We start from the raw sequence: 20,788 nt of genomic DNA on the forward strand, positions 1-20,788 counted from the left end.
GACTTGATTGTGTGAGGAAGACGCAATAATGAGCATTTCATACACAACATCTAATCATCCTAAGGACCTTTTAAGTCTATTGTGATTATTGCTCTCCCTTTTACCAGCGAAGACAAAGACACCTGGAGATGTTAAGTTCCTTGCCCACCATACTGTGACTAGTACCTCCAACTGGAATTAAAACATGTCACAGGAAGTCAGCATAGCTATTAACCTTGAATATTGAGTCTTGGGGAGAAAAGTCAGGCAACACATGCACACACGCATACACGCACACACACACACACACACACACACACTGGCAAAAGCGATGGGATAATTTGTTAGGAATCAGATATGGAAGAGAAAGAACATCATTTCCCAGAACTTCACTTCATTTTTAGACACCTTTAGGGTACATATAAAAGCACTATTGTTCTAAGAATGGAGTCTCCCATCGGGACCATGGTTCTAGGCCTCCTTCATCACAACAAAAGGATAGAGACAGGTTCAGTTAAAGACAGGAAAGCAGTTACATGAAGAGATGACTCCATGAGCTGACCTGGAAGGCTGAAACAGAACACAACTAGGCTGGATGTCATTGTGCGGAGTTTGTGTGCTGCCTTTTTCGCTTTGAGCAGGTTCATTGATAGGTGGAACTCATGCAACAGATGTGCATCTGTGCATGCCCTGGTTTGTTGGAGTTGACTGAATTGCCTGTGTATATGCTTTTAATGGAGATTGGGTAGTCCTGAACCAAGGTCTTGGGCATGGTTGGGCCAAAAAGTCATTTTAGAGACATTGTCTTCTTCCCTGATTCATATGCACTGTGTGAGGGCTCTGCTTTGACAGATATTCTCAAGTACTGGGACTTGGGGTTAGTTTGTCAAGTCCCTGGAAATGTATCAGCATCTTTATTGTTTTGGGGCCTTGGTATGTTTCTTACAGAGGCCAGATTTGTGGGAAGATCTATGGACCACCTGGGCCCTAGACACCATCTACCCATTGCCCTGGCAACCAGAGGCCCTGGGCTGACTGCTTCACTTTAACTTGCTAATGTAGATCCTGTACATTCTCTTTCCCTCCCTCCCTCATTCCCTCCCTCCCTCCCTCCTTCCCTCCCTCTTTCTGTCTCTCCCTGTCTTTGTCTGTCTGTCTGTCTGTCTGTCTGTCTGTCTCTCTCTCTCTCTCTTACTCAATAGTACTGAGGTTTGAACACAGGGCTTTGCTGGGCTAGTGCTCTACTACTTGGGGCACATTCTAGCCTTGATTTTTGCTGATTATTTTTGAGATAGAGTCCTGTCAACTTTTCTGCCCTAGATAGCCTTAAACTATGATCCTTTCATTTCCTACTTCACATATAGCTAGGGTTATAAATATGAGCCTCAAGCATTCAGATAGAGCTGGTTCTCCTAAAAATACTCTGTGAAAGGGCTAGCCCTATAATAAGGATGACAAACAATGACTGGAAAGTTAAAAGTAAGGTTAATTAGTCAATGATCTAACTTTAAGTGCTTCAGTTAACTGCAATGAAGACAAAATCATATGTAACATATCTCACAGCATATGCCTATGAACCGTATAGCCCAATCACATGGTAATTCTTTCTTTCCTTTTTTTCTTTTTTAGAATCTCCACGTGGATTTCCATAGTGGCTGAAGTCATTACATTTATTTTATTTGTTTTTGTTTTATAATTTTGTCAGTCATGGGGATTGAACTCTGGGCCTGGGCGCTATCCCTCAGCTCTTCAGCTCAAGGCTAGCAGTCTCCCACTTGAGTCACAGCACCACTTCCAATTTTCTGGTGGTTTATTGGAGATAAGAGTTTCACAAACGTTCTTGCCTGGGCTGGCTTTGAACCTCCATCCTCAGATCTCAGCTTCCTGAGTAGCTAGGGTTACAGGCGTGAGTCACTGGCACCAGGCAAGTAATTACATTTTTATTCACAGTCTATAAAGATTCTTTCACCCCCCTATCACCTGCATCCTCACCAGCATTTGTTGTTGTTTTTCCTTTATGATACTCATTTTAACTCAGGCAGATGGAATTTCAGTGTCATTTTAATTTGCATTTCCTTTATGACTACAAGTGTTGAACACTTCTTCCTGTGTTATTGGCCATTTGTACCTCTTCTTTTAAAAACTGCCCGCTTGTATTACTTTTTCCACTCCTTAACTGGATTATTTGTTCCTTTTTGTGTTTAATTTTTTGAGCTCTTTGTATAGTCTGGAGCCTAATCACTTGTTAGATAAATAGCTGGCAGGCCATTTTCTTTCATTCTGTAGAGTATCTCTTTACTCTGATAATTGTTTCCTTTGGTGTGCAGGACCCTTTTAATCTGATGCATATACTCAAGGAATGCAAGTCAGCATATAATAGAGATACCTAGGCAGCCATATTTATTGTAGCATTATTCTCAAGAGTAGTCAGCCAAGGTGCCCATCAGCCAATGAATATATAAGGAAAATGTGATAGGTATGTATATATAGTGTATATATATATATATGTATATATATATATGTAAACTTACATATATATACATACCTATCACATTTTCCTTATATATATGTAAACTTACATATATAATATGTATATACTATAGAGTATGATTCAGCCATAACAAAGAATAAAATTGTGTCATTTGCAGGAAAATGGATGGAACAGTGAACATCGGGTTAAGAGAGCAGACTCAGAAATAGAAAAACCATATGTTTTTTTCTCATATGTGGAATCTATATCTAAAAAGGGAACATGAGCATAAGAGGGCTATTAATTGGGATGTGGAAAACCAGCAGGAGGTTTAAAGGAGGAGATACGGAGGATAGAATAGGAGTAATGTGCATTTTATGCATATATGAAGAAGTCATAATGAAATGTAGTTTCAAAAATGTGAAAAATTTGTTCCAAAGGCAGGTAGGAAATAAGAGAGTAATAATCATGGTGAACATGATTAAAATGCACTATATGAGTGTATGGAAATACCACACTGAAAACCTGCACATTGTAAAATTAACAGATGCTAACAAAATAACTTTTCTAAGAAATATCCTAACACTTTCTAACATGCTAGCCTTAACAACATATAATAATTTTGTCATATCTTCTTTGAGTGAATTAATAGATATATGTAAACTAAGTACTTGTGGCTCATGCCTTTAATCCTAGCTACTCAGGAGGTTGAGATCTGAGGAATGAGGTTCAAAGCCAGCCTTGACAGGAAAGTCTGTGAGACTCCAATTAACTACCAAAAAGGCAGAAATGGAGTTGTGCATCAAGTGGTGTAGCACTAACCTTGAGCAAAAACAAACAAACACAAAAGCTCAGGGATAATGACAGGATGACAGGCCCTGAGTTCTGGCCCCAAGATTAGCACACGCACACACGCACACACACACCAACACAAAAGAAGAAAATTAATGTAACTACTACAAATATATGAACAAGTTTGTCTTTAGGTACCTTAACTTAGACTACAAGGTACAGGATTATCCCGAATAATGTTCAAAGAACAAACTCTATTTCTATAATATGTACACAGTAAAATCGAGCTTTCAACTTGACATACCATACCAGATTTGCATATCTTATACCTCTGCAGTAAATCACCTACCATTGAGATGATTTGTGATGTGAGCCCATAGTACATCCCATTATAACTTTAGGGAAATGAATTCTGAAGGCATCTTCTGTTACCTATGTGTCAGCAGAAGACAGAGACTCCTCATCAATAAGCACTGACATAAACCATACAATCTGAATATGGAAGCACACAAAATATATTTTAAGTAGGTATGAATTAGGCTACTTTTTGTTTTGTCAGTCATGGGGCTTGAACTCTGGGCCTGTGTACTGTCCCTGAGCTCTATCATCTCAAGGTGAGTGCTCTACCACTTGAGCCACAGCATCATTTCAGATTTTCAAGTGGTTAATTGGATATAAGTCTCAGGGACTTTCCTTGATCCTCAAATCTGAGCCTCCTAAGTAGCTAGGATTATAGGCGTGAGCCACTGGCACCCGTCTTATGCTACTTTTTTATAAAGAGAAAACTCTATCCAGGAGAAAAGAAGAAAAAAGCAACTACAGCATTCATCTTGACTTGATGGTGAATTCATTTACTTTTGCCATGTAGCCTTTATTTCAAGAATTGTTATAATCAAGAACGATTTCTTAACTCTGCAATATAACTGAACTTGAAGGGATATAAAGAAAATATGAAATGCCAAGTTCAGCTGCAACAAGTACACAAAGATGACAGGATTTTGTGGGTAGATGTGGTAGAGGGTCTCTCTTGAGTTACAGAAGGAGTGGTCTGATGGCTGAGATAAATACAGGTCAAAAGATTAAAGTTGTCCATGGTCATCAACATGATTGCTTTCTGGGCTTGAGGTTCGTGGACCTGAAGCCCTCTCTGGCTTGTACCATTGCTGTAATGCCCCTCTCTGCCTTCCCACAGACTTCAGGCTTACCACATAACCTCTCCACCTTCACTGTGCAGATAAAAATCTGAGAACCACTTATATTTATTCCAGCATTTGCCATGGAGAAGATGCCAAAACCTTTATCTACATAGGCATGAAGTTCTTATCATCCAGTTTCTACCATCTGGGAAGACTGGCCTCCAAGGTCATGGTGGCATTTGAAGTTACAGATAACCCAGACTGATTCTGTACAAACAGGAACCCTTATAAGCAAATCCTTTCCCTCTAGTTCAGAGCACAAGCATTTTCTGCTGTCTTTGGAATTTTTGTCAGTGAACAGTTGATAGAAGGTATGGCCCAGGGGGTACACTGTTGACAGCGATGTTCAAAAATATAGTGCCCTTAACCCTGGCTGGCAGCTGGCAACCACAGGCTATGGTAGCATCTGAGAATCCCCATGGCCCATCCTCTTGTCTTCTCCCTTTGGGATGCAAGAATTTCAACCACTCTTTTTTGTTTCGCATTTTATAAAAACAGAATTTTAAAAAAAACTCATTTTCAGCCGGTGCCGGTGGCTCGTATCTGTAATCCTAGCTACTCAGGAGGCTAAGATCTGAGTATCATGCTTCAAAGCCAGCTCAGGCAGGAGACTTTCATCTCCAATTAACCACCAGAAAACCAGGAAGTGGTGCTGTGGCTCAAGTGGTAGAGCCGATAAGCCTTGAGCTGATAAGCCTTGAGCTGATAAGCTCAGGGACAATGCCCAGACCCTGAGTTCAAGCCCCACAACCAACAACAATAGCAACAATAACAACAAACCCTCATTTTCACCTATAGATGTTATATATGAAAGAAGTGATGTTTGCAAAATATTCAGTACTTTGCCTGACAGAGTACATACCTCAGTAAATACCATTATTTCCTCCAAGTATAAACACAATATTTCTATCTCACTGAATTTAAGCATTTGCTATAACATTAAGTTTGCAGAATTTTAGGGAGTGAACAGATCTATCCTATGTATAGTATAGATATTAAAATGATTGCTATCTTCCATATACAACTTCATCACACATTGGATTTTTCTGACAAGCTGACACTGAGTTAGCTCAATAGTTGGTGACTGTGGTATTGAAAATCCTAAAAGAAAGTTTTGTTTAATATATGCACAATATTTAAACTAGGATATAAAATATTTTCAATAAACCTAATTGTACTTGCAAAAAAAATCCCTCTTTTATATGAATATACACATACAAAGGTAAAACCTATTCAAATATAAAATAATATACTGTATTAATAGAATGGAAGCCAATAGGAGTTCAGGTAAATTTTGTATTTTTTTCTTTATGTATTTGTATTCTAAAATCATAAAAGAATTACTTTTATGATCATGAAGAGTATTATTTTCAAGCTGGGCTCCAATGGCTCATGCCTGTAATCGTAGCTACTCAGGAGGCTGAGGATCACATTTTGAAGCTAGCCTGGGCATACAAAACTGAGAAATTCTTATCTCCAAATACTAGAAAAAAAGCTGGAAATAGAGATTGTGACTCGTAGAGTTCAAGCCCCAGTACTGGTGCATTCACACACTAGCACAATTGTGCATGTACACACACACACACACACACACACACAAAATATTATTTTCAAATGGGTGTCCAGGATGTTATTTAGGTAAAGAAACACTTATTGAGCCTGATGAAAATTGTTGATGGATAATTATTGAACCAAACTGTTATATCCTTTATCTGTTAGGAAGATCTATAAGAGCAAAATAAAAATGAAACAAGGTGAGTTTTCGCCTCTGAGTCAAGTTTTTACTTCATTCAGGATAGCTCAGCAATTGGACAGCTAAAAAGCACAGGGTCATTGTGATGAGGATGTGACTTGAGAGCGTATTAATGTCCTCAAGGTAAATCTTTTCCACCAGAGCATTAGTTAATAGGATATGACATAATCACCTTCCTGGTGGGGAGTGGTTGGAGTTTCCTCTCCAGTGCTTTACATTGAGCATGTCTCTTTGATTTGATCATTCTCAAATGTTTGAAAAACATTGTAATCTTTTTGCCTATAGTAGGAAGGAGACAAAATAGTTGCTGACCTATCTGATATTCAATAGACATTCAATAGATATTCATTTTCAAAACTCTACTCTTCTTATTAATAGTTGCTGACCTATCTGATATTCAATAGACATTCAATAGATATTCATTTTCAAAACTCTACTCTTCTTAAGAGTCTTCCTGGAGCAGCTCACAGGTGCACTTTAATCTCCTAAATGAAGATCCCTAAGTAAAGTCAGACACTAAAGGAAGTTCCAGGGTTCTAAACAATGGTTTAGAGTTTTCCAAATTTCTAGTGTTAACTTATTTTGTTATTTGTCCAGTTATACTTCCCAGTTTTTGTTCATTTACAAAATAATGGCATCATTGGTTTTACATGATCTTAACAATCGCATTGCTGATTGTTTGACATTAAATTATTCTTTTGTTCTCTCACCCTTCAAAACAAAACTCTCAATGAATCCCTTCGTACCTCACTCCTCCCTTCCTTCCTTTTCAATGAAAATCTAAAAATACAAAAAAGTAGAAACTAATTTACTCACTGATTAGAATTTATAAATGCTAACTTTCAATCATATCTCACTCATACCTTTTAGAATAAAAATTTTAGTAAAAGCAACTTAGAATTCAAGTGTTCCATATACCTTTTACCTGTTCATTCTTATCTTCATTCTCTCTCTCTCTCTTTCTCACTCTCCCTATGAAAAATAACCACTATCCTATATTAATTGGTCATATTTTTCTAGAGTCTGCTATCTCTTTGAAGCTGATAATTTAATTGGGATTTTCAGCCAGTTTTTCTACCCAAATAATTAGGACCTTATTTTAATTATTTGCTTTTAAGAATATCCCTTGGCCTAGGGTGATGTAGAAAAAATGTCCCTCACTCCCAGAAATCAGAGGCTTGCAATAATATTATGTCTCCTCTTAAATGAGAAGAAAATATATCAGGGCAAAAATATTTCAACTCAAATTCTAAAACATATATTCTCAAAATGCTGGTTTTCTGACTTAGCTGCAACTGATATGGACTGGTTCCAAAGTCAACCATCTTCCTCTTTTTAGGAATGTTTTTACCATGATAGTGTGAGTGGCTCAAGGAACTGAGCAGGAAACTTTCAACCTTTATAATACTATGCATTTGAGCCTAAACTAAATAATGTACAAAGAAAGGTAGTCAGATCAGATGACAGTGTGAAAGCAGAGCTCTTTCAATACAGAGAAAAACTTGCTGTCTCCACAAGACAGGGCGCATCCAGGTTCCATTGGAAGTGGCAGACAGGCCAAAGGTATGGGTGACAGATACTACAGATATGAGAGGAATAGAAAAATAATGAATGATTCTTTCGTTGGGGGTTTTAGAGTTATGTGCAGATGCAGAAAACATACGTGCATTGGTTTTGGCACTTTACCTAATGCTTTTGTCTGATTTCACTTTTCAGTTAATAAATAATGTCTTGCCTGGACAGCTCCCTGAATGCCTTTTTCCTCCAGATCTGCCATCATCAAGATAAATGGAGAGGAAGCAGGACCCTTTAAATGTTCTCAGGCTTTCAGCATACTTTATATTGAAAACACAAAGAAATAACATTTGCAATCAGTTGATTTAATCTTGAATCCCCAATTTTCATGTCTTATTAAGAAACATTGAGATATTTGTGTATCTATGTATGGGGGAAAACATGGGATTTGATATTAGAGATTCTGGACTGAAATTCTGGACCCAACTCTGGCTGACTGAATTTGGAAAAATTACATAAACTCTCTGTATCTGTTCCTTCATTAACAAAATGGAAAAAGCTGAGATGTTTCATGCCAATCTGGAGCTGTTCTCTATAAATATTGTTTTATTTTCTTTTGGGCTAAAAGGTAAAAAAAATGTGTGAGGCATTACTATAGATTTTTGCTTGTAGGTAGTATGTAGATAATGTTTACACATCAGTATTTAATCATGACCCAAGTGAAAAATAGATTTGAGGGAAACCAGATCGAATTGTTTGCTGTTCCAAGCATAAGATTCTTAGTTATTCGGTGCTTGAAACTATCATTAGTTGAGAGACATAGTCAAATGCATATGTGAACTCACTAAAGATATTAAATATATTAAGATAAAGGTGATTGCCTTTAGAGATTGATATTTTAGAAGAGTTCTATAAAAATGGACTCAGCTTCAGCTGTACAATATTGATTTAATGATTTTTAATGTTGCCTCATCATTGAGAATTGTGTCAACATTTAAATTATAATGTTAACATGGGCAATAATTTCTTATAAAAAACAACACAAACAACTATTTAAATAATATACCTTGAAATCATTAGTTATTGGCCTTGAATCACAATCTTCTCCATCTTTAACTCCAGAGTAGTAGTTGGGATTATAATGGTGAGCCACCAAGCCAGGTCCCCTATTGATGCTATGGGGAAAGTTGTTGGAAACTAGGCCAAGTGGCCAATTCTTATGGATCTCTACATTCTCTCCCACTATGTAGACCAAATACTTGAGAATTCAGCAAACACCAAAGTTATTACAGTTTATGATATTTAAGAGTAGCTATATGGACTAAGATTTGGCAGTATGACTCAAGACAGCATTTTAATAAAATATTTTTACTGAATAACATTTAGAGCATCATCACACATGCATAAAACCATGAAATATATAATGAATGAAATGAAATGCTCTGATTTTGCTTTAGGTTAGAGATAGGATTTTGCTTTGTAGCCCAGACTGGATTTGATCTCACTATCCTGCTGTCTCAGCCTGCCCCACTAGTGCTAGGATTACAGGCTTGCTTCCAAGCCTAGCTTTCTGTCTTGTATCGAGTCAAATTTGGTAGGAGTTGTTAATGGAGCAGGGGTAAAGTCTTTCAGGGTTAAGGTAGAATTGGGAGAGACAGGAGAGAATGATGACATTGATCGAGATGCACTGTATTCATAAACTACTTTGTTGAATGGCAATTCCTTTGTAAAACTACTTAAAAATAATTAAAAAATTCGCTATGTGAGAAAAACCAGTTTATCAAAGGATATAGATCGGATTCCTGCAGCATCTTTCCCAGTATGCCTTAGGTCACTTCAGCCCTCTTAGCTTCACTATTTGCACAATGGGGGAGTAAATCTAACAGGCTCATCTATTTTACACCATTGGTATAGGAACTGAGCAAGGTTGTGTCAGGCTCAAATGGTAATGGTGGCATAAATGTGTACTATTTGGAAATAGGTTTTAAAATATAGGTAGCAAATTTTAGGCAATACCTTGATGGGTTATTTAAGATGACAGATAAGCCAATTATTGTGAGCCAAATAGAGACAAAGTCTTAATTCATTTGGGCATGGTTAAATGATTCTCATTTACCTACTGCTGCTATTACAGTGTCCCAAACCCCCTGAAACTGTAAATGCCCATAGAAATCATGTGATGAGACAGAGGTGGTCTACATCTGAAGCTGGGAAAACTGAAATTGTATAGACATGGCTGTCTCTCAGCTCTTTCTTTGTAGATGGTTCCCTTCCAAGCAGGAAAGTCCAAAGTCCCTGAGACTTTTATCTCCACTAGACAAACGAAAATGGTGCTGTGTCTCAAAATGGTAGAGCATTAGCCTTGAACAAAAAAGCTCATGGACAGTGCCTAGCTCCTGACTTTGAGCCCCAAGACTGACAAAGACAAAAACAAAAAGAACAACTCTGGACTCTTCTTTCGACTTTTCTCTTGATGGAGATTTTCTGTTGTTTTCTTTCTATTTTCAAACAAACGTACCCATTTACCTTAAAATTTTCATCATGCAAAAAATTCCAGTTAAGATTTAAAGACTATAGTTAAAGTTCTCCACATCCTCCTTGTTTGTGGCTCTATTTCCTTGGTTGCTTCTGCACTGTAAGAACAGAGTTGAATAATTGCAACAAAGACTGCATGTTGCATGGTATTGGAAATATTTGCTATCTGACCTTTCAGAGAAAATCCTTGTCAGAAGCTGATGTACAGTGCAGAGGGAGTGAGGAGGATTCTTGCATCTATTGTTTCTGGGAGTGTTTATAGATGCAGCAGTGTAAAAGGCAATTCTACAATAGAAATCAGAAATCTCAACATAACAAACTCAGTATTACTTCCAGGGGATTCTGCTGCATGTGATTCTCTGTAAGTGTTCTGAAATCCAATGTTCTCTGGTGTTCTCATCTGAGGTTCACCCCTGACAAACCTATATTACATGCTATTGGGGCTTCCTAATTTGGAGAAGGTTCTGGGATCTCCCTGCCCTCCTGCGGTAGGGGCCAGAGCTCCAGTAGGAATTGTTCTTTCAGCACCACATGCTCTGGGTCCTTGTAAATAGTTCACACCTGCACACATTCTGATTGCCGCATATTTGCTGGATCATTGCAATTTGTTTTGGAAAACAATTATCCACATCTGTGTCTTCCAGAGTTTCCCTTATTCATTCCTATAGCACTTTCTGGTTTTAAAGATCAGAAGATCTTAGGATCTTTGATCAATTTGGACTTGATTTTTGTCAAGGGTAAGCTATAGGTATCTACTTTCAGTCTTCTGAATGCAAATAACTAGTTTTCCCAGTGTTGTTTGTTGGCGTGGCTATGTCTCCTCGTGGGGTATGTTTTTGGCACCTTTGTCAACAATCAGATGGCCCTAAGTATCAATTTGCATTCCTGCTCTTCTGTTTCATTGACCTTCGTGTCTGCTTTTGAGCCAGGACCATGCTGGTTTTGTTACTGTGACTCTAGAGATAATTTGAAGTCAGATATTGTGATACTTCCTCCTTTTTGCTCAGCTAAATTTTTGTATTCAGCATATTTTCTATTTGCATATGCATTTTAGGATCTTCCAGGTGTGCAAAGAATGACACTGGAATTTTGATGGGCATCACACTGTAGGCTGTGTTTGGGTCTCTGTTTTTTATAATATTACCTCTGGCAGTCTGTGCACACATGAATGTGCATTCCCATACCTATATTTACTACAGCTCTAAAGACTCACAATAGCTAACCTATGGAATCAGCCAAAGTGCCAACAACTGATAATTCAATAAAGAAAATACAGTATGCACACACACACATACATACACATACACATAATATGGGTCATTTACTTAGTCATAAAGAAAAATGAACTTACGTTATTTGCAAGAAAATGAATGGAAGTGGAGATTAGTATGCTAAGCAAGATAAGCCAAGATCAAAAAGCAAAATATTGCTTATCCTCACTCCTCTGTGGTACCTAGACCTAAAACAAGATGACGACCATGATATATGAATATAAAATGGAGACTTTTGGGATGTATCAGCAGAAGGTAGAGGGGGGAAGCAAAGTATACTTAAGGTTAAAAAAGATCAAAGTACAACCACCAGCTCCCTAGATAGATGAAGATGTATAGATGAATAGCAGCATGGAACACTGAAAACTAGAGGAAGAGGGAAGGAATGGAAATATAAAAGAGGTGAAGTTGCTTATAAACACTATACTCATATATGGAATTATCTCAATGAAATCCTCTTGTATTATTAATGTATGCTGAGCCCACAAATAATATACAAAATGACAGCTGTAATAGCCTCAGATGGATTACAAATCAATAATATTGGACTTTTCCTAATTCAAATGCTTTACCTGGCTTAAGTTTCAGAATTTTCTTTGAAGAGTGTATTTTGATCCCTTTGGGGGAAGTCAAAGGCTTATAGTTTCACAATCAGGAAGATGATCCTGCATGCAGTTCTTCTGATATAGGATCCTGCCTTGGCCTCATTGTTTTTCATTTAAAAAAATGTTTTTTTTTGTTTTGTTTTGTTTGTTTGTTTTTACACCAGGCACCAGTAGTTTATAATTCTAGCTACTCAGGAGGCTGAGATCTGAGAATCGAGGTTCAAAGCCAGCCCAGGTGGGAAAGACCGTGAGACTCTTACCTCCAGTAAATCACCAGAAAACCAGAAGTGGTGTTGTGGCTCAAGTGGTAGGGCACCCGCCTTGAGCTGAAGAGCTGAGGGACAGTGCCCAGGCCCAGAGTTCAAGCCCCATGACAGACCAAAAAAATGTTGTTTTAAAATTTGACATTAATCACAAAGAGCAGAGGTTGTGTTCTGTGTGTTAAGAAGGACATACAATCTAGGTTAGTAAAGAATTAATTCAATTGGTCTCTGTTTTTGTTTCTAAATCTGAGGCAAACTGATACCTAATATTTCTAGATTTGTTGAAAGGGAAAGACTGGGAGCAGTCCAAGAAAAGCTAATAAAAGAAAAGCAAAAAAAAAAAAAAAACCTCCAAAACAACAACAACAAAAAACCCAAAAACCCAAAAACCACATCCCTGGCATTTCAAGCCTGTACTTCTATCATTGTGATTCTAAGCCATTCCCAAGATTTAAAGGTAGAGAGACTCCATTTCAACCAATCACCAAATGTGATGGAGTGTACCTGCAAAAGGAGCAAAAGCAGGTCAGTTATTGCTCAAGCGAGTTCTGGCATAAAACAAGACATTACCTCCAAAACATCCACAGCAACAATGAGGCTGGTGGTGTGGCTCAAGTGGTATAGTACCTGCCTAGGAAGTGAGAAGCTATGAGTCTCATCCCCAGTACCACCCAAAATAAATACAGAGATAGATTAGATACTGATTAAGTAAAACAGTTTGGTATGGTCCTGCCATTTTCTACTGGACAGCTTGGTCCTTTGTGTAGATTGGGATTTAAAAACACAGCTAAACTGATTCAGTGTGAATTGCAGAAGTTGAAATGAATTACATTATAAAAAGAAACAGATTTCCTAGGAATATTTCCTATGTGTGCACTTTGCTATGCATATATGTGGCACATGAGTCACTGTATTTTAGAAGTAACCAATATCATGGCAGAGATCACTAAACTGCAGGTGAAATAATAGCAAAGTATGTTAAATGTCACCAAAGGATTGGCCAGACATGAGACATAGAGGACTATAATTGGCAGAAGAATAAGGAGAGAAAAGAATAAGGAGGAGAGTAGTTTCAGATGCCCACTCTGGAGAAGAAAAGACTATGCAAAAGAGTAGCATCAAGAGATACTTTGGCTAGCTCCTAACAAACCAAGAATTTCCCATGAGAAGAGGAAAAAGAACTAAGGATTTGAAGAATGAAGCTAGTAGACATTTTCTTAAGTACACGTTTACAATTTTGAACAAGTAAAATATTTCATTAGCTTAAACGTAGAAATGTAGGCCTGCAAATATAACTCAAGTGAGACAGCACTAAGCCATGACTAAACCCCTGTTCAATTCCCAGCATTGTAAAATTAAATTAATTAATTTAAAAGTATGTGTGTGTGTGTGTGTGTGTGTGTGTGTGTGCGTTTAAAGTCTAGGTTCCTGGGTTGGTGGCAGATGCTTATAATCCCGACTACAGAGTTTCAAAGATAGGCAGATTGTGGTTTAAAAGTTTAGCCCCCACAAAAATCACGAGACACTATCTGAAAAAATAAACAAAAATGAAAAGGGCTGCAGGCATAGCTCAAGTGTTAGAGTGCTTGCCTAGATAGTGCGATGCCCCTGAGATCAAACCCCAGTACTTTCCCTCAAGAAAGAGTGCAGAAGAGGTGGTTTGAAGAAGTTATGTATGAAGTACCTAGTGCCTGGTAATTTCTCAGTAAATTTGAGCTCCCACCAATAATATAAATGTATAAATATAATTTATCATCTACATAATATGAATGGTAGGCGTTCAATGAATGTCAGCTGACTGGGACATTTAAAGGTATTCTGATATATAGTATGCCAACATTACAAATGATTTTAGTAAAAATAATAACTAAGAGTGGTGGAGACCCTGCTAGTCCATGAGGGGTGATTGTCAATTTGTCCTGTGTGTTCCTGAGTCTGGCATTAAATAGCAAGCTCAGGTTATAGGCAGGGTGGACAGACTGGATTTGTCAACTGTAGTATCCTGGATAAACATTTGAGGTCGTCTAGCACATGTTTTCCTCTGCTCATCTTTTTCAATATACTAAAGAAATTGGTTCCTAATAATCAATTGGAATTAGAGAGGAGCACAGGCATCTCAAATTAAATGTCTTAATTAAATATATGTTGAAAAACCTTAATTTAATGTATTTTCTAAAGCTCTATGCTCTTAAGACATCTCAATTTTCAAAGAAGATAGTGATACTTTACTCAGTCACTTTTGGCAGTAAATGGAACAAGTAGCTTCTGTGCTCCTTAATGGGAAAATCAAACTTTTATTTTACAACGATACTGTAAATGCTAATACACCATTTGGTTTCAAAAACAGAGTGTTTCTCTAAGACAGGTAGTAAGACTTAAATTATATTGACTTGATACTCAAGTCAAGTCAATGTAAACAAACAGAACAGAGGAAAAAGATAAATGATAAGTATTAGCTTTTTCTGAGGTATTTGCTTTCTGATTTGAGCTAGAACAAAGGGCGGAATCTTGGTAGGACGTAATTTGTTATGTAGGCCGAGCAGGAATCTGCTTAGTGGTTAAGAGCCAGACAGATTTGGATTGAAATCAGTTAGCTCTGTGTCCCAAAGCAAGGTTTTATCTGTTCTGTTTCTTCATCTGTAAAAATGGAGATAATACCTCATTTACAGAGCTGTCGTGAGAGTTAAATACATTCTGTGGAAAAAAAAACCCACTCAAATTGACTGGCACAGAGAAAGCACGCAAAGCAAGTTGCTTGTTTCATTATAAAAGGAGACACTAGCCGTGTGGCAGAGGATGGGAAACATTCCCAGAAGTGCCTGCCATGAGGACAATTGTCTCAGCTGGGCGTGAATTCATCTTCTGTGGCAGGGTCTGCTTGTAAAGAATAATCCCTGGATGAATAGACAGACAGCGATGATGGCTTGAACTTGTGTTGGTTCAAGCCATTGAGCTGAGTGTGACCAGAATATGAATCACAGACTAACAGTACATTAATTATAGTATTCACTCAGCAAAGAAGGAGAGATGCTTGGTCAGAATTAATCATCTAAAAAAAAAATGGAGTCACTTTAAATTCATTACATTTGAATATGGTAATGAACCATTTGCCACTTTTGTAAGTCTTTATGGGGGTTACTGCTTATTATAAGGTGGAGAGGGATTAACATAATTTCTAGAAGATGTCCTTTTTCTTATCATATTTGTTGAAACCTACGATGATGTTTGTTGCCTATGGTAAGGAAACAGTGCTTCTGAGTTTGAAGTGATTTACAAAAAGACCATGTCATTCTTAAGCAAGTTAAAATGGTATTACAAATCAAAATCTTGCTGACCCTAGCTAATGTTTATCACTTGAAATTAGAATCACTTGAAAAAAAAATGGTGCCTAGGAAACAACCCTAAAAGATCAGATTGAGTTTTCTTTTTCACAGTTAAACAATTCCTAAATATGAATTTTTTTTGGCCAAAACAAATTTCTTTACCAAACAAATGGTTTAAAAATGTGAAGTTTAGATGTACTGTTTATTGAGGAACCAACAGTGGGCTATGAATAGGTTTTGTTTTTTTCTTTTTTTTCTTCTGCTGCCTTTTCAACTCAGGACATTTTCAGAAGCAGGTTAAAAGCAGGGAGAATGAATTCAACCATTTATGCTGTGTTGGGGGAGGGGAAAGAAGGCTTCCCCCCACCCCCCACCCCTTTGGCCTTTGTGACCAGTCTTGACAGTCTTATTGTGGTGACTTTTTGGCCTCCTGGGGAACAAATCCCACCAAATGCAAACTATTCAGAACATTATCCAACACTTGAATGAACTTGGTTTACAGCACTTATCAAGTTGACCTTGGAGGCTTACTTCCCCAAAGGAAAGATGAACCAATTTCTCTTTATTTTTCATGTCACTGGAGAGACAAGCATTTTGAAAAGTGGTCTCTTTGTTATCCTGGGTAATCACAATGATCATACACTCACTTATTCAAGCTCTGGCCTTGGAGGAGATGAACAAAGAATGAATCAAGGTACTTCTTTATTTGGCCGCCCTGATTACCCACTCACTACAAGAGAGATTGAAACCACTCCCCTTATGAAATCCTCTACAATATGAGTCTTATGTTTGGCATAATCCTAAATTCTTTTAAGTAGCTAAGAAAAGGCCCCTAGGAGAAGATATAGAAATATATGTAGTATGTATAGATGTATATACATAAATATATATTCTCATATATATATCTATATCTATGTGTGTACTATATAACATATTAGCATTATATATTACATATTATATTGTATGTATATTACATGGTATTAATATAATTTGATACTTAACCTATTTTGATTGCTAAGGGTTTATAAGTTCATAATGAAGAAATTTGGCAGTAAGGAAAAAAATAATAAATAGTTTCTCTAAGATACAACATCTGCCCACTGATTACAGGTCACAAGCGGCCGTGTGCATGTAGAAAATACTGTTTTCCCACACTGGCTTCTCAGGTCAACCTAATACTTCTCCATTCAACTATCTATTATGGTTCCTTTGTTCTCTTTTTCTCTTTATCATCAAATATTTAATCAGAAATATTAGGAAGTAGATTTGCCATTATCTGGTCAAAAATGTAGATGTCAAATATGAGATTGTATAAGATCCCAGAATGTTTCAGAAAACATCATAGCAGTAATGGGCTAGAAAAGGATTCTAAATTGATACCTTGAAAAATTTTCTGTGCAGACAGGAATAATAACCTCAAAAATTGTACCACAGCTCCTTTTATATTTTGTGTCAGGTCTGGGGAGAATTTGTAGAAATCTTGAGGAATGAAAATGAGGTGGAGGGGCTGGGAAGGTGGCTCAGTGGTAGAGCGCTTGCCTTGCATGCCTGAGGCCCTGGGTTCGATTCCTCAGCACCACATAAGCAAACAGAAAATGAGGTGGAGCTAGGGACAGTAGCCCTAAATGTGAGAGAATAATAACATGAAGGATTTTTTTTTAATCTGTCAGTTAATGGGCTTGATTTGCAAATCCCAGGGATATTTGATTTTTTTTTTCTAAGTGGAACAAAAATACAGAAGAATGTCTCAGACTTTATTGTACTAGTCTATCAATTCTAAAAATAATTAAAACATGAAATTAGTCGTTTTTCTTTGTGTCTTTAATCTGCTAAGAAGTTTGTGGGTTTTAGCATGTCTCCTTACTTAGTTATTATGCCAACAGATAATATGAATTGTGCCCACCCTCTCTGTCACACATAGTTTGATGAACTTATATATTCCCTTCAACAATAGTACTTCCAAATATTATTATCTACTCTAGCTAATATTTATTGTGACCATCTACTCTGTCACATATAGTTTGATGAACTTATATATTCCTTTCAACAATAGTACTTATAAAATAAATATTATTGTCTACTCTGTGGCCAAAACATATATGTGTAGTTCTCAAGACCACAGAGTTTAGGGGAAGAGAGTGGTCTGTCTTGAGCTCAGGGAGTAGAACTCAGATCCTGTATGCTACTACTCAGCCTTACAAAGCTTTTCCTTGGTGTGCACCTTGGTGACCTGAGCAATGTTAAAGCAGTTCAAACTTATTAAGGTATAATATCAAAAGTAATCATGACTCTCAACTACAGCTCAGATCATAATTGTCCTCAAAAGGTCGAATGTTTGCAGAGAATGTTTGGCCCAGTGGTGAGACTTGGTGGAACTATTTTTTAATGTCCTAAATTAAACCTTGTTTACTGTTCTTATAAGTAGCTGTATAAAAGGGTTATAATTCCACAAGTCAGGTTATGAGTACAATGCTTCTTGGGCAATGTCACTCCTTCTTTGTTCTCCCCCATTTTCCTCCTCCCGTCCCTACTGTCAGATCATATAGTTGATAATTTTACATAATGCACATTGAATATAATGACTGCTCACACTTCCTCCATTCCTCTGGGAGATGGTGCAACTTTTAAGAGGTGGATCCTAGCGAGAGATCTTTAGGTCATTGGAGTGATATCTTCTTCATTGTCAGCTATAAAATAAATGGCTTTTCTCTAACTCATGCTACTTCTGTGGTATTCTGCCTTGCCACAGGCCGCAAAACAACAGGAGCAACTAATCACGGGCTAGAACTTCTAAAACTATGAGGCTAAACAATCCTATTCTCTTTCTAAGTTGATTATTGCCACATAGTTGTTATAGTGAGAAAGCTTATGGCCACAGATACAAAAATACAAATGAGTTAAATATTTTATTTTCCTCAGTCAGGAAATAGAAATGTGCTAAAAGCAGTTTAAAAACACATAATTATCAGTCAAGAATATGGAAATGAACATGTAACTGGATGCAAAATTGGACTTCACTTCCCTAGGCAGGGAGAATGAAAGCCATTTGAATCTCTCCAGAACTGAACTTGCACTTCTTTAAACAAGAATTGCTTGCCATTGCTGGCATTAATCTACAGATTACAAAATTGTAGTTTCCACAGTCTCAAAATAAGATAACACTGGAAGGATGTGTTATAGACATGGCATAGCCTTACCATGGAAATGCAGGTGTTCTTCTACAAGGTTTACAATTCTTCCTTGCTCCTTACACTCAGGGAGATCTATACATAATGAGCATTAAAGGCACATGGGGAGATAGACATATGAACTACAAATAACTTACAAATGACCAGAACAGACATATGTTTATAATTTCAATAAACCAAAAATGTTAAAATGTATAATAAAGAAGAGAAGATCCCTTAAACTCTGGGGACCCAGTAGAATTTCTTCCTAGGGCTTTGACAGTAGTCAATCTAGTTAGAAGAAGGGGATGACTTAGAGTTGGTTTTTAGACATTATTTCACTCAAAATTACTAAAAAGTAAACTATTTCTTTCAGAGAATGGGATAGGTCATGGCAAAGGACCTTGAGCTCATCGTAAAGCAGTCTATTTGGAATCTGGAGAAAAAGAAACATCCAGGCTGGCTGGATGTAATGGGAAATATAGATGTGCTATGTAGACAGAAGGAAATGTTGATGCAAACTGAAGAGACCAAGAGAAAGGAGGTGACTCACAATAAGAGTCTATCGTAAGTTTAGGTGCTCGATACCCAGGCACTTTCCAAATTCTGTTTCTTTTTATAAGGATCTTGATTTCAGGACCCTCTATTTCAAGACCAGAGCCCTGGTTCTAGCTTATGAAGAGATAGCAAATGAGGAAAAGCATGGAAGGAAGGAAGGGAGGAAGGAAGGAAGGAAGGAAGGAAGGAAGGAAGGAAGGAAGGAAGGAAGGAAGGAAGGAAGGAAGGAAGGAAGGAAGGAAGGAAGGAAGGAAAAGCGAGGGAAGAGCAAATCTGTATAAAACTTCTGACTCCGAAAAGAAATTTCCCAAGCTTTACATTGCCAGGAAAGAAGTAACCACAAAGACATATCCTTCTTCTTTGTTTCCTTTTCAAATTCCTCTCCACTCTGCCTTATTATTCCCTTATCTACTTGCTCCATGAAACACCGGTCCATCCCTTTCCTTGAATATATTCCCTATGAATCAATATTTTCCCTAGTATAATATCTTGAGTGAAATTCATTTTGTTCATTTTCTCTTTCACAGTTGGAAATAAAAGGGTTCAAGCCCCATTCTCTGTCTTTGAAATACCCTTATGTGGCTTAGCGTATGATAAAGATGTGCATACCTAATGTATCTTTACTGAATCCTTTGAGTACAGGGACCATACTGAGGCAAAAGACCTAGATTATAATTTAAATGGAAAGCAATGTAATAATGTAATTCCTGCTGGCTTTGGCCTCTGACATTTGCATCTTTATCCTTGGGAACTGGGTCAAGTTCAGGGGGTTGTTGGAGTTCTTCATTTTGAAGTCCAAGGCATATAATTGGATAATTTCCCTTTTTCTTCTTGGGTGGTGAGTTCAGGAGGAGAGATTTGAATTGATGGAATTGTAGCAACAAAAGGAAAAATCAGTTGCAGTAATAAATGGGCCTTATTTTTCCATTGTTATGTTTGGGACAGGGCCTTATGTCTAATTTGGGTGTGTGTGCCTAATCTGTGATCTGTCTAGTTTAGGCTTCCTGTCATTGCTGGGATCACATATATGTGTCACTGCATGTAGCTTCTCTCTGTGGAGTGGACTCTTGTAGATTATTCTCTGCTCAGGCTGGCCTTGAGCTGAAATCCTCTGATCTCAGCTTTCCATATAGCGTGAGATGATAAGCTCATACCACTGTGTCCTGCTATAGGTTGAGAAGGGGTCTTGGCTGGCCTTAAACTATAATCCTCTGATTGTAACCTCCCAAGTGCTGGTGCTTAGCTCAAATATTATTACTTTAAAAAAATCATTTCCTTCTCCCATTTGTTTGATTTATGACAATAAATTTTAAAAATAATGGCGGTAATAAAAATAACTATCATTCATTATGTGCCAATTA

The sequence above is a fragment of the Dipodomys spectabilis genome, unplaced genomic scaffold, assembly GCF_019054845.1.
Source record: "Dipodomys spectabilis isolate Male_0828 unplaced genomic scaffold, ASM1905484v1 ptg000147l, whole genome shotgun sequence".
In the NCBI taxonomy this organism is placed as follows: Eukaryota; Metazoa; Chordata; class Mammalia; order Rodentia; family Heteromyidae; genus Dipodomys; species Dipodomys spectabilis.